General features: G+C 47.3%; 1 long non-coding RNA gene across 1 annotated transcript in view; it reads right to left on the bottom strand.

Moving 5' to 3' along the window:
* The window catches only part of LOC136792977 (uncharacterized), an 80040-nt gene that overhangs the window by 65793 nt on the left and 1921 nt on the right, over nucleotides 1-12326 (bottom strand). The window contains exon 2 of the long non-coding RNA XR_010837640.1: nucleotides 1386-1539. This is a non-coding gene — a long non-coding RNA (uncharacterized lncRNA). The remainder of the gene's footprint in view (nucleotides 1-1385; nucleotides 1540-12326) is intronic.

Genomic DNA, 12326 nt, shown 5'->3' with positions numbered 1-12326 from the left:
ACTCCCCCAAGTTGGAGTTTAACAGGAATAACCTGACTCACACACCTCTCGTTCTCTCTGTGTGTCAGAAAAACAGGGTCGGGCATCCTGAGGCCCCTTCCCTAACCCGACATGGAGGGTAAATGATCATCTGGCTGCAGCAGAATAGCCCAATCTCGTTGGCAACTATGGTAAAGATTACCCTCAGAGACCCACACTCTCCTCCCTCCATAATAAGGGAATTCTCAATTTTAACTGGGCACATGATGTCCAAGGGGAAAGAAAAACTACATTGGCAGTAAAATGTGAGAAGTGTTACGTGTGACTTGCGGAACATGTCCTTAAGGTGAGGGAGCATCCTTTCCTATTGGCAGGAATGGGAATGTGATGGCTGGAACCAAGCAGACATATTGGATCATGAGGCGACCGTCTCATGTGGAGGAGGACAGGTGGCAAGTGAGGGGTGTGCTGAACCCAGCTTGTGCCAGCTCACGAGAGCTCACTGTGTACATCTCTTCCTAACTCCACATTCAATGATGACACATTGGTAGCCTGAAATCAACTGTGGTAGTGGTATTTACACCGAGGAAATTGGAAAATACTACAGATTGGATTTTTTTTTTTTTTTCAGAGGGCTGATTTACCAACACACCACTGAAAAATGGATGCCTGGAGATTCTGTGAAGCCATCCAGCTAGCCCTGTCTTAAATACCTCTGGAATTCCTATTACATGAAAGAAGAAACAAACGTCTATTTGCTGAAGCCACTCTTGCTTTAGTTCTATTGTTCCTTACAACCCAGGGAGGAGAGGATGCTGATGAGACAAGATGATCTCCGAGATGTGTCCCAAACTCAAAGCGCATCCTCTCAACCTGGTCCTCTCCCAGGTACTCCCCCATCTTAATGGAATATAAGCTTGGTAGGGACCCAAAATCACAGAGGCTTAAACAAGAGAGAAGTTGGTTTCTCTCTTATGTAACAGTCCCAGTGGAAGCAGTCCAGGAATGGTACAGAGGGTGTGCTTGATGAGGTCATCTAGGGACCCAGGCTTCTTCACCCTGTGGCCTTGCCATCCTTAGAGCGTTACATGATCAAGATGGTGCACCACCAAGTCCCCATTCCAGCCAGCAGGAAGTGGCAATGGTGGAGACAAGCTCACTGCCTTCCTTTGAAGGCATGACCCGGAAGTTTCTCACGTCACTTCTGCTCACATTCCAGCAGTCAGAACTTGGTCATGTGACCCCACGAGGCCCTGCATGGTTTATTACCTGCTCACGTCTCTAGTCTCACCTTGCTCCATGCTCCCCTTCTCCAGCTGCGCTGACTTTAGTCAGGGTTGGCTAACTGCTGTAAAAAATATCTCCAAAATGTCAGTGGTTTGACCCACTGAAAGTGTATTACTCACTCATGTCGTAGTCCAGTGCAGGTCACCGGGGAGACTCCTCCCCATGCAGTCATTCAAGGACGCACGCTCCTTCTAGCCTGTGTCTTGGCTCTGCTCTGGGTCATGTGACCACAGTAATATGAGAGCTTCTGAGAAATGTAATCTCACTGAGTTCCTAGAAATAAGAGGAAATGAGTTTAGGGAACAGCTAGCCAGTCTCCCTCACTCTTTTGTACTTAATGCAGTTCTCTCCTGCCCCAGGTCATTTGCACATGCTGTCTTCTCTGCCTGGAATATTTTACTCTCCTCTCGTTACCCAGTTAATTCCTAGTCATTTAAAAATCCCAACTCAGTCACCACCTGCCTGGATTTCACCCCTGACCCTAGCTGCACACACCCAGGAAACCTCTCCTCAATAGTCATCAAAAGTTGTAGGGCTTCCCTGGTGGCGCAGTGGTTGAGAATCCGCCTGCCGATGCAGGAGACACGGGTTCGTGCCCTGGTCCGGGAAGATCCCACATACCGCGGAGCAACTAGGCCCGTGAGCCATGGCCGCTAGGCCTGCGCGTCCGGAGCCTGTGCTCCGCAACGGGAGAGGCCACAACAGTGAGAGGCCCGCATACCACAAAAAAAAAAAAAAAAAAAAAAAAAAAAAGTTGTCAATGTAGGGACTTCCCTGGTGGCCCAGTGGTTAAGACTCTGCTCTCCCACTGCAGGAGGTGCAGCTTTGATCCCTGGTCAGGGAACTAAGATCCTGCATACCATGCAGTGTGGCAAAAAAAAAAAAAAAAAAAAAAAATTGCCAATTTATAAGTATTTGGGTGATATTTTGACAGTATGTCTCCCCAATCAAGAGTGAATCCCAAAGGGCAGGAACTGTATCTCCCTTTGCTCAACATCTTATCCTCTGAACCTACAATAATGACAGCCTATGATGGGCACTCACTAAACACTTGCTAAATGAATAAATGAATGAAAAGAAGAAAGAAAGTTAAATACTTTTTTGAGCCCCAAAAGTTCTGCGGCGTCAAGTAAAGCACTAACCTAGCTCTTTTCTGTCCTCATGCGGTGAGCCAAGGCCTCCAGGATCTAAGGCAAGGTGAATACACAAAGCCAAATGCACAAGAGATTTCTAGCTATAACCTCTGGCCGTAATTTCTCTCCCCAACTCTTATTTTTCACATCCATTTTGCCAGCGGTGACAAAAACATTTCTTCTCAACTACCATTTTTGATAGACTGGCAGTGCGTCCTCAAAGATCGGTATTAAGAATTCTGGGGGGCTTCCCTGGTGGCGCAGCGGTTGAGAGTCCGCCTGCCGATGCAAGGGACGCGGGTTCGTGTCCCGGTCCGGGAAGATCCCACGTGCCGCGGAGCGGCTGAGCCCATGAGCCATGGCCGCTGAGCCTGAGCGTCCGGAGCCTGTGCTCCGCAACGGGAGAGGCCACAGCAGTGAGAGGCCCGCGTACCGCAAAAAAAAATAATAAAATTTAAAAAAAAGAATTCTGGGAACCTACCCATTCTCCCCAGGAAAAAGTGCCTGTATAGATTACTGATTGCTGGCATGCTCCCCAGGAAGGAGTGCCTGCATCAATTGTTGATGTGTGCTGAGAACTTAGACAAGAGGGTGGTGTCAGCAGCCCCATATTTGCTTCCCCTGGTCGTCAGCCAGGTGTCACGATCTCTCTACTCCCTGCTAGGGATCTAAAGAATGTTAGGCCTCCTCAAAGTATACTGTGCTTCATAATTATAGAGGTACAGCAAGATTCCTAGGCTATTTTAACAGTGAATGAATGCCTCATTCATTCATTCAAAAATTATGTATTGAGCAACTTCCACGTGGCAGGCTCATGCTAGATGCCGGCAACACTGCCAAGAACAAGACAGACTTGGTCTCTGCCTTCACAGTTTACAGATTTCATCTCCAAAATCCAGCCCCTTCCTCGCCCACGTCCTCAGCCCTCCACCCCTTCCCACCCACCCACAGCACAGTCAAAAGCAGTTTCCTCTTTCAAACATACTCAAAGGTTCTTCCTCAAAGCTCTCTCAGGCTCACTCCATCTCTATCTCCGTATCACTCTCTTATAAACACACACACACACACACACACACACACACACACACACACACACACACACACACACAAGCTAATGAGTAAGTTTTCTCTAAATTCCAGTATTGGGCTCCCCTGGTGGCGCAGTGGTTGAGAGTCCGCCTGCCGATGCAGGGGACACGGGTTCGTGCCCCGGTCCGGGAGGATCCCACGTGCCGCGGAGCGGCTGGGCCCGTGAGCCGTGGCCGCTGAGCCTGCGCGTCCGGAGCCTGTGCTCCGCAACGGGAGAGGCCACAACAGTGAGAGGCCCGCGTACCGCAAAATAAATAAATAAATAAATAAAATTTAAAAAATTAAAAAAAAAAAAAAATTCCAGTATTTACAGAAAACATAAAGGTATATACTAGAGCAGGAAAGAGGAATAAAGGACATATAACAATCAGAGATCAAATAATCACTAAAGTCACTCATTCATTCATTCAACATGCCTTCCTCCAGCAACTGGTCTGTGTGAGTCCTGTGCTGGGCAGTACTGGGGACCCAGAGGGGATCATCACAGCCACACCCCTGCCCTCCCAAGGCTCACAGTCCGGTGGGGGAGACAGAACCATCCCCAGAGAGTGACAACCCGGAGTGGGCAGGGCTGACCCATGGGAGCCCTGAGAGGGTGCCTGAGCCAGCCTGGGGGTCCAAGAGGTCATTCTGTGGGAGGAGTGAGCTGTACTGGAGAAGACACGGAGACAATCAACAACAAGAGCAGCCACATATGAAGGTGATATTTATCAGACATTGTACTAAAGGGCCTGAATGCATCATTTCCATTGATTTCCCCAAACTCTGGAAAGTGGATGCTATTATTAGCTCCATTTTACAGATGAGGAAGTCGAATTGTCACTGCCTAGCGGTGAGTTGCACCGCCCTGGGTTCTGCCTCCGTGGCACGTACAGCCCGGTGGGTGACAGATGTATCCCTAAAGGGACAACTCAGAGGGGGCAGGCCTGGGACAGCAGAGCTCGGTGGGCTCGGGGAGACTTGAGGAGGGACTGCCCAGCCCGGGGAGCGTGGGGAGGCTTCCTGGAAGAGGGGGTGGCTCACCTGTGACCTGAAGTGCGAGCCATTAGCTAGTGGAGAACAGGGGGAAAGTGTTCTGGCCTGAAGGTGAGCAAACATGGCTTGTTTAGAAGGATTACCAGGCTTTCTTTCTGGCTGACGTTTAAAGGGGGAGAGGAAGAGACTTCCGGCAGGGGCCAGGTCATGCAGGAACTAGTAAACTAGGCTCTAGAACCTGGACCCTGCCTCAACGGGTGTGGCTCTGATGAGTCATGAGTGGGTAGAAGCGGGAGGGGGCTGGGAGGGGGCAGGCAGGTCTCATTTCCTTCCGTGGGTAGCGAGAGGCCTGCGGGAGCTGCAAGGGGAGAATGGAGGGGAACAGCCGCTGGTGAGGAACCAGTACGTCCCAAATGGATGGGAGGCCCGGGGGGCTGGTGGGCGGCGAGAGGGAGGACGTCCCCGCTCTGGGAGCTCTTGGGGGAGGACAGGAAGGTGGTCGTTATTTGGGGGTTTCTTTGCCGGCTTTTTCCTGCCTAGCCTCAGAGTGGAGAAGATGAAAGCTCTGCCCTCTCCAACCCCGCCACCCCATTCTCTGTCCCGCACCGCCAAGAGGGCAAGACAGCAGGCCTTGTCGTCGCTGTTTTCCACGTGAGGAACATGAGACTTTTCGGCCACGAGGTCCTCGCCCTACACAAAACTCAATGACTCTCTGTTGTTCACGGCAGTCGTTCGTAACCAGGGCGCCCGGCGAGGTAATACACGGCGGTCTCCCAAGCCCCAGGACGCCAGGAATAACAGCTGCCATTTGTCGAGCAGCAAAATAAATAACCTTTCGAGCCACATAACTTATTTCTGAATAACCTATTTAACCATCACCACAGGTTTTTATGATCCCCTATTTTCCAGATGAGAAGAAGGAGGCAAGAGAATCAATATAGGTGGTTTAGCATCACCAGTTATTAGTTGGTGAAATGGAACTGGAACCAAGGGACTCACACCCAGAAGCCTCAACCCCGACCCCACTGTCCCCAGACTCCATCTCTCTCCCCCCCCCACTGCCCCCCGACCCCCGCCTTTCTCCCCGCTCCATTCTGCCTCCTGCCCACCCTCCCAGCCAGCCTCCAGGTTCCTACATCAAATCCTCCGGGGCAAAACTTCACATCTGAAATTTTTTATTTGGGGCTGCATTGGGTCTTCGTTGCTGTGCGCGGGCTTTCTCTAGTTGCGGCGCGCGGGGGCTACTCTTCGTTGTGGTGCACGGGCTTCTCATCTCGGTGGCTTCTCTTGCAGAGCACGGGCTTCCGTAGTTGCGGCACGCAGGCCCTAGAGCGCAAGCTCAGTAGCTGTGGCGCCTGGGCTTAGCTGCTCCGCGGCATGTGGGATCCTCCCAGCCCAGGGATTGAACCCACGTCCCCTGCATTGGCAGGCGGATCCTTAACCACTGCGCCACCAGGGAAGTCCCCACATCTGAAATTTTAAAAGCTTCAGTTCACTACCGTGTGCGTCCATGGGTAGGAAACACTGGCTGGCAAGAGTAGGGGATGACAATTTGTCAATATCCTCCAAAACCACAAGTGCACATGCCCTCTGACCCAGCAAATCAGCTTCTAAGAACCTAAGAAACTGATACAGTCACACGCATGGGAAATGGTGTGGACACGGTTACTCCAGGCAGGACAGTTTGCAAATGCAAAGAGTTGGAAACACCCGAAAGGCCCATCCACTGAGGACAGATTCAAAGTTTATGGCGTGTTCACGCAATGGAACGCTGTACAGCTGTGAATGAATGAACAAATAAACCAATGAATGAATAAATGAATGAGGCAGCTTGCTATGTCCTTGTGTAGAAAGACATAAAAGTAGGTAAAAAGCAGGAGGAGGCAGAACAATGCTACTATTTATTTTTTTCTATGTGGGAGGGAAGAATAAGGAAATATATTCATATTTGCTTGATTATACAAGCTTCCAGGTGATTCTTTTGGGTGCGGAAGTTGGAAAACCATGGCATCCGTGGGATGAACTCCAAGGAACTATAAAAGACCCATTGAAGATATCCATTCACTTATTTTTTTAAAATTTTTTTATACAGCAGGTTCTTCTTAGTTAGCTATTTTACACATATTGGTGTATATAGGTCAATCCCAGTCTCCCATTTCATCCCACCACCACCCCAAGCTTTCCCCCCTTGGTGTCCATACATTTGTTCTCTGCATCTGTGTCGCAATTTCTGCCCTACAAACTGGTTCATCTGTATCATTTTTCTAGGTTCCACATATATGCGTTAATATACGATATTTGTTTTTCTCTTTCTGACTTACTTCACTCTGTATGACAGTCTCTAGATCCATCCACGTCTCTACAAATGACCCAGTTTCGTTCCTTTTTATGGCTAATACTCCATTGTACACATGTACCACATCTTCTTTATCCATTCATCTGTCGATGGGCATTTAGGTTGCTTCCATGTCCTGGCTATTGTAAATAGTGCTGCAGTGAACACTGGGGTACATATATCTTTTTGAATTATGGTTTCGTTTTCTCTGGGTATATGCCCAGGAGTGGGATTGCTGGGTCATATGGTAATTCTATTTTTAGTTTTTTAAGGAACCTCCGTATTGTTCTCCATAGTGGCTGTATCAATTTACATTCCCACCAACGGTGCAAGAGGGTTCCCTTTTCTCCACACGCTCTCCAGCATTTGTTGTTTGTAGATTTTCTGATGATGTCCATTCCAACTGGTGTGAGGTGATACCTCATTGTAGTTTTGATTTGCATTTCTCTAATAATTAGTGATGTTGAGCAGTTTTTCGTGTGCTTCTTGGCCATCTGTATGTCTTCTTTGGAGAAATGTCTGTTTAGGTCTTCTGCCCATTTTTGGTTCAGTCTCGGGAGGTTGTGCTTTTCTAAGAATTTGTCCATTTCTTCCACGTTGTCCATTTTATTGGCATAGAGTTGCTTGTAGTAGTCTCCTAGGATGCTTTGTGTTTCTGTGGTGTCTGTTGTAACTTCTCCTTTTTCATTTCTAATTTTAATGATTTGAGTCCTCTCCCTCTTTTTCTTGATGAGTCTGGCTAATGGTTTATCAATTTTCTTTACCTTCTCAAAGAACCAGCTTTTAGTTTTATTGACCTTTGCTATTGTTTTCTTTGTTTCTATTTCATTTATTTCTGCTCTGATCTTTATGATTTCTTTCCTTCTGCTAACTTTGGGTTTTGTTTGCTCTTCTTTCTCTAGTTCTTTTAGGTGTAAGGTTAGATTGTCTATTTGAGATGTTTGTTGTTTCTTGAGGTAGGATTGTATTGCTGTAAACTTCCCTCTTAGACCTGCTTTTGCTGCATCCCATAGGTTTTGGATCGACGTGTTTTCACTGTCATTTGTTTCTAGGTATTGTTTGATTTCCTCTTTGATTCCTTCAGTGATCTCTTGGTTATTTAGTAACGTATTGTTTAGCCTCCATGTGTTTGTGTTTTTTACGTTTTTTTCCCTGTTATTGATTTCTAATCTCATAGCATCGTGGTCAGAAAAGGTGCTTGATATGATTTCAATTTTCTTAAATTTACTTAGGCTTGATTTGTGACACAAGATGTGATCAATCCTGGAATGCTCCATGCGCACTTGAGAAGAAAGTGTAATCTGCTGTTTTTGGATGGAATGTCCTATAAATACCAATTAAATCTATCTGGTCTATTGTGTCATTTAAAGCTTGTGTTTCCTTATTAATTTTCTGTCTGGATGATCTGTCCGTTGGTGTAAGTGAGGCGTTAAAGTCCCCCACTATTATTGTGTGACTGTCGATTTCCTCTTTTATAGCTGTTAGCAGTTGCCTTATGTATTGAGGTGCTCCTATGTTGGGTGCATGTATAATTGTTCTATCTTCTCTTGGATTGATCCCTTGATCATTATGTAGCGTCCTTCCTTGTCTCTTGTAACAGTCTTTATTTTAAAGTCTATGTTATCTGATATGAGAATTGCTACTCCAGCTTTCTTTTGATTTCCATTTGCAGGGAACATCTATTCCCACCCCCTCACTTTCAGTCTGTATGTGTCCCTAGGTCTGAAGTGGGACTCTTGTGTCTTTTGGTTGGAGCATTTAATCCATTCACGTGTAAGGTAATTATCGATATGTATGTTCCTATGACCATTTTTCTTAATTGTTTTGGGTTTGTTTTTATAGGTTCTTTTCTTCTCTTGTGTTTCTCACTTAGAGAAGTTCCTTTAGCATTTGTTGTAGAGCTGGTTTGGTGGTGCTGAATTCTCTTAGCTTTTGCTTGTCTGTAAAGCTTTTGATTTCTCCATCGGATCTGAATGAGATCCTTGCCGGGTAGAGTAATCTTGGTTGTAGGTTCTTCACTTTCATCACGTTAAGTATATCATTCCACTCCCTTCTGGCTTGTAGAGTTTCTGCTGAGAAATCAGCTGTTAACCTTATGGGAGTTCCCTTGTATGTTATTTGTCATTTTTCCCTTGCTGCTTTCAACAATTTTTCTTTGTCTTTAATTTTTACCAATTTGATTACTATGTGTCTCGGCGTGTTTCCCCTTGGGTTTATCCTGTATGGGACTCTCTGCGCTTCCTGGACCTGGGTGGCTATTTCCTTTCCCATGTTAGGGAAGTTTTCGACTATAATCTCTTCAAATATTTTCTCGGGTCCTTTCTCTCTCTCTTCTCCTTCTGGGACCCCTGTAATGTGAATGTGGTTGCGTTTAATGTTGTCCCAGAGGTCTCTTAGGTTGTCTTCATTTCTTTTCATTCTTTTTTCTTTATTCTGTTCCACAGCAGTGAATGCCACCATTCTGTTTTCCAGTTCATTTATCCGTTCTTCTGCCTCAGTTATTCTGCTATGGATTCCTTCTAGTGTATTTTTCCTTTCAGTTATTGTATTGTTCATCTCTGTTTGTTTGTGCTTTAACTCTTCTAGGTCTTTGTTAAACATTTCTTGCATCTTCTCAATCTCTGCCTCCATTCTTTTTCCGAGGTCCTGGATCATCTTCACTATCGTTATTCTGAATTCTTTTTCTGGAAGGTTGCCTATCTCCACTTCATTTAAGTTGTTTTTCTGGGGTGTTATCTTGTTCCTTCATCTGGTACATAGCCCTCTGCCTTTTCATCTTGTCTTGTCTTTCTGTGAATGTGGTTTTTGTTCCACAGGCTGCAGGATTGTAGTTCTTCTTGCTTCTGCTGTCTGCCCTCTCCATTCACTTATTTATTCTTTCTATAGATATCTTGGCACTTGAGGACAGAAAAATGTCTAGAAATGGTTCCCAACCCTCAAGGAATTTAGATTCTTGACAGGAAGACACAAAGAAGCAAGTCTGAAACCAAATTTGCTTTTCCTTCCAAACTGCTGCTCCAGCCATTGTCCCCGTTTCAGTCAAAAGCACTTCCTCCTTCCTTCAGGCCAGGACCGCGGGGTCCTCGGCGGGAAAGAGAGGTTTCTTTCATGCCCCACATAAATCTGTCAGCAAATCCCTGGGTCTCTACCCTCAAATTACATTCAAATCCAACCGCTTCGTCTCACCTCCTCTTCTACCACCCAGCAATGATCTTCCATCACCTCCCACCTGGAGCATTGCAGTCACTTCCCCACTGGCTTCAACCTGCCACCCATTACAGCCTGTTCCCCACAAGGCAGCCAGGGGAATCCTGTTAAAACACAAGTCTGGGGACTTCCCTGGTGGTGCAGAGGTTAAGAATCTGCCTGCCAAGCGCAGGGGACGTGGGTTTCAGCCCAGTCCGGGAAGATAAAACACAAGTGTGATCACATCAGCTCAAAACCCTCCAAGGTCTTCCCACCTCCATAAAATATCAACCTCTTACCATGGCCCACTAAGTCTAATAACTTCTGACCTCTTCCTACCTCTCTGAACTGTTCCTCATACTTCCCATTGCTCTTCCTACTCCAGCCACACTGGCCCCTTTGTCAGGTCAGCAAGCAGGTTTGTGCCTCAGGGCCTTTGCACTTGCTTCTTCCTGTGCCTGAAATACTTTATCCCCAGGCAATCATGGAGCTGACTTCATTTGGGTTTCAACACCCCATCTCAGAGATGATTTTTCTATCAGTCAGCTTTCACTGGATTTTGCTGCAATAACAAACAACCCCCAAATCTTGATGATTTGCTCATCAATTTCTCACTCATGTTACACATTGACAGCAGGTCAGCTGTGGCTCTTCTTCACACATCTTCTTTGTCCTCGGACCATGGCTGAAGGAGCAGCCCCATCTGGGACAGGTAGTTATGGGAAGCAAAGAAGAAGAACAATGGATGAGCCAGGCCATAACTTTAAAACATCTGCTCAGAACTGGCTTGTGTTGTCCCCTCCAAATGCAAGTCAATTGGTGACACCTAGTTCACAGGCTTGTACCTGCTGAAAGAAACACTAAAGCTGTGAGGGTATTTTTGTTTGTTTCTGCCTTGGGAAGGAGGGACACACAGGGGAAGCTGGAGGGAGGAGAGTCAAAAGTGTTGCGCAGCCACAAAGGAGGAATATTGAAGAAATTCTTCCTTGTCTCCTTACCGTGTCTTATTTTTCTTCACAGCTTTTACCATCCCCTGGTATATAGAGTACCTGTCTACTTTTTTATTATCTTTCTCTTCCCGACTCCCATCCAGCATGGTACCTCCAGGAAGACAGGAACTTTGTTTCTTGCTCACTACTGTATCTTCAGCACTTAGGACAGGGCCGAGCACATAGTAGGTGCTCAATAAATATGTATTCATTGAATGAATACAAAGAGCAAAGGGCCATGGTGGCGGAGCCCAGGGAGCTGTGGGAAACAGAGGAGGGTGGTTTCAATGAGACCCCAGACCACCCCTCAGGGCTCAGAGGTGGAAAGGAGCCAGCAGAGGGGCTGTCAGGGGAACCAGACAACTCCTTAACTCAACCCACCCATTCCAGCTGGCACCCATCTCCCTCCATCACGTCCTCACCCAGCCTCATCCAGACCTGCAACAAGACTTTTTATTTAATTCAGCAATTTTGACAGCCTGGACCTTTTGGCCTTCCCAAGTATTTATTGACTCAAAGGGTTTTTCCCCCAGGAATACCAGTCACCAAAGGCCCTCCCCCCTCCTACTAACACTCACCACATCTTAGCCCTATCCCTGAGAACCTCCCTTTTCTTGACCCCATCTCTGAGTTCGCCCCTAACCTTCACCCCATCCCTGACCCTCAGCCCTGCCTTGACCCCAATTTTGAGCTTCCGTAATGGAGCCTGTATCATCTGCATTGCGTGGAATTGTTCAGGACCAAGGCTCTAATGATTTGATTTCAGACAGAGGCCCCACTCCTGTCACCGAGAAGTCAGATGCCCAGTGGGGAAGAGGCAGAATATGGCGTGAGGTGGGCCCCAAATCTGAAGTCCACACATTGGCAGGAGGGAAAGAGGGAAGCCTCTGACCATCCAGAGTCAGAAAGGAGGCTGCTGCAACCACAGTAAGCGTAGCTGGGAGCCCTGGGAGGAGGGGGAACCCCAGAGGTGACATCATGGTCCCGGGGAGAAACACAGCAGCGGCCACAATTTCCCAATTTGGAAATAACTCAGAGGCCCAGAACAAGAGCGCCAGAAAATTCAGAGATTTCCCGGAGACCAGCTCCCACATTTCCATTCAGAAATTCACCTACACACATGCAGAGTGAGAGACGCCGTGCATCAGAGCCACCCACCCACAGCTGTGTGCCAGGAGTGGGCTCTGGGGCCAAGTCAGAGAGGCCAGCAGGGAACAGAAGCCTCCAAACTGGCCAAAGCCCAAAGGGGGAATTTTCTAGAAAGATATGGGGATGTCACAGAACAAGGGTAAGAGCTGCTAGTGGGCCAGGTGGGGATCATGATTAGGATGAACAGGGCTGGGGACCAGGAAG

The sequence above is a fragment of the Kogia breviceps genome, chromosome 18 (assembly GCF_026419965.1).
Source record: "Kogia breviceps isolate mKogBre1 chromosome 18, mKogBre1 haplotype 1, whole genome shotgun sequence".
NCBI classification, from domain to species: Eukaryota; Metazoa; Chordata; class Mammalia; order Artiodactyla; family Physeteridae; genus Kogia; species Kogia breviceps.
Note: the sequence above shows the minus strand (reverse complement) of the source record. Positions and strands in the feature narration are given on the sequence as shown.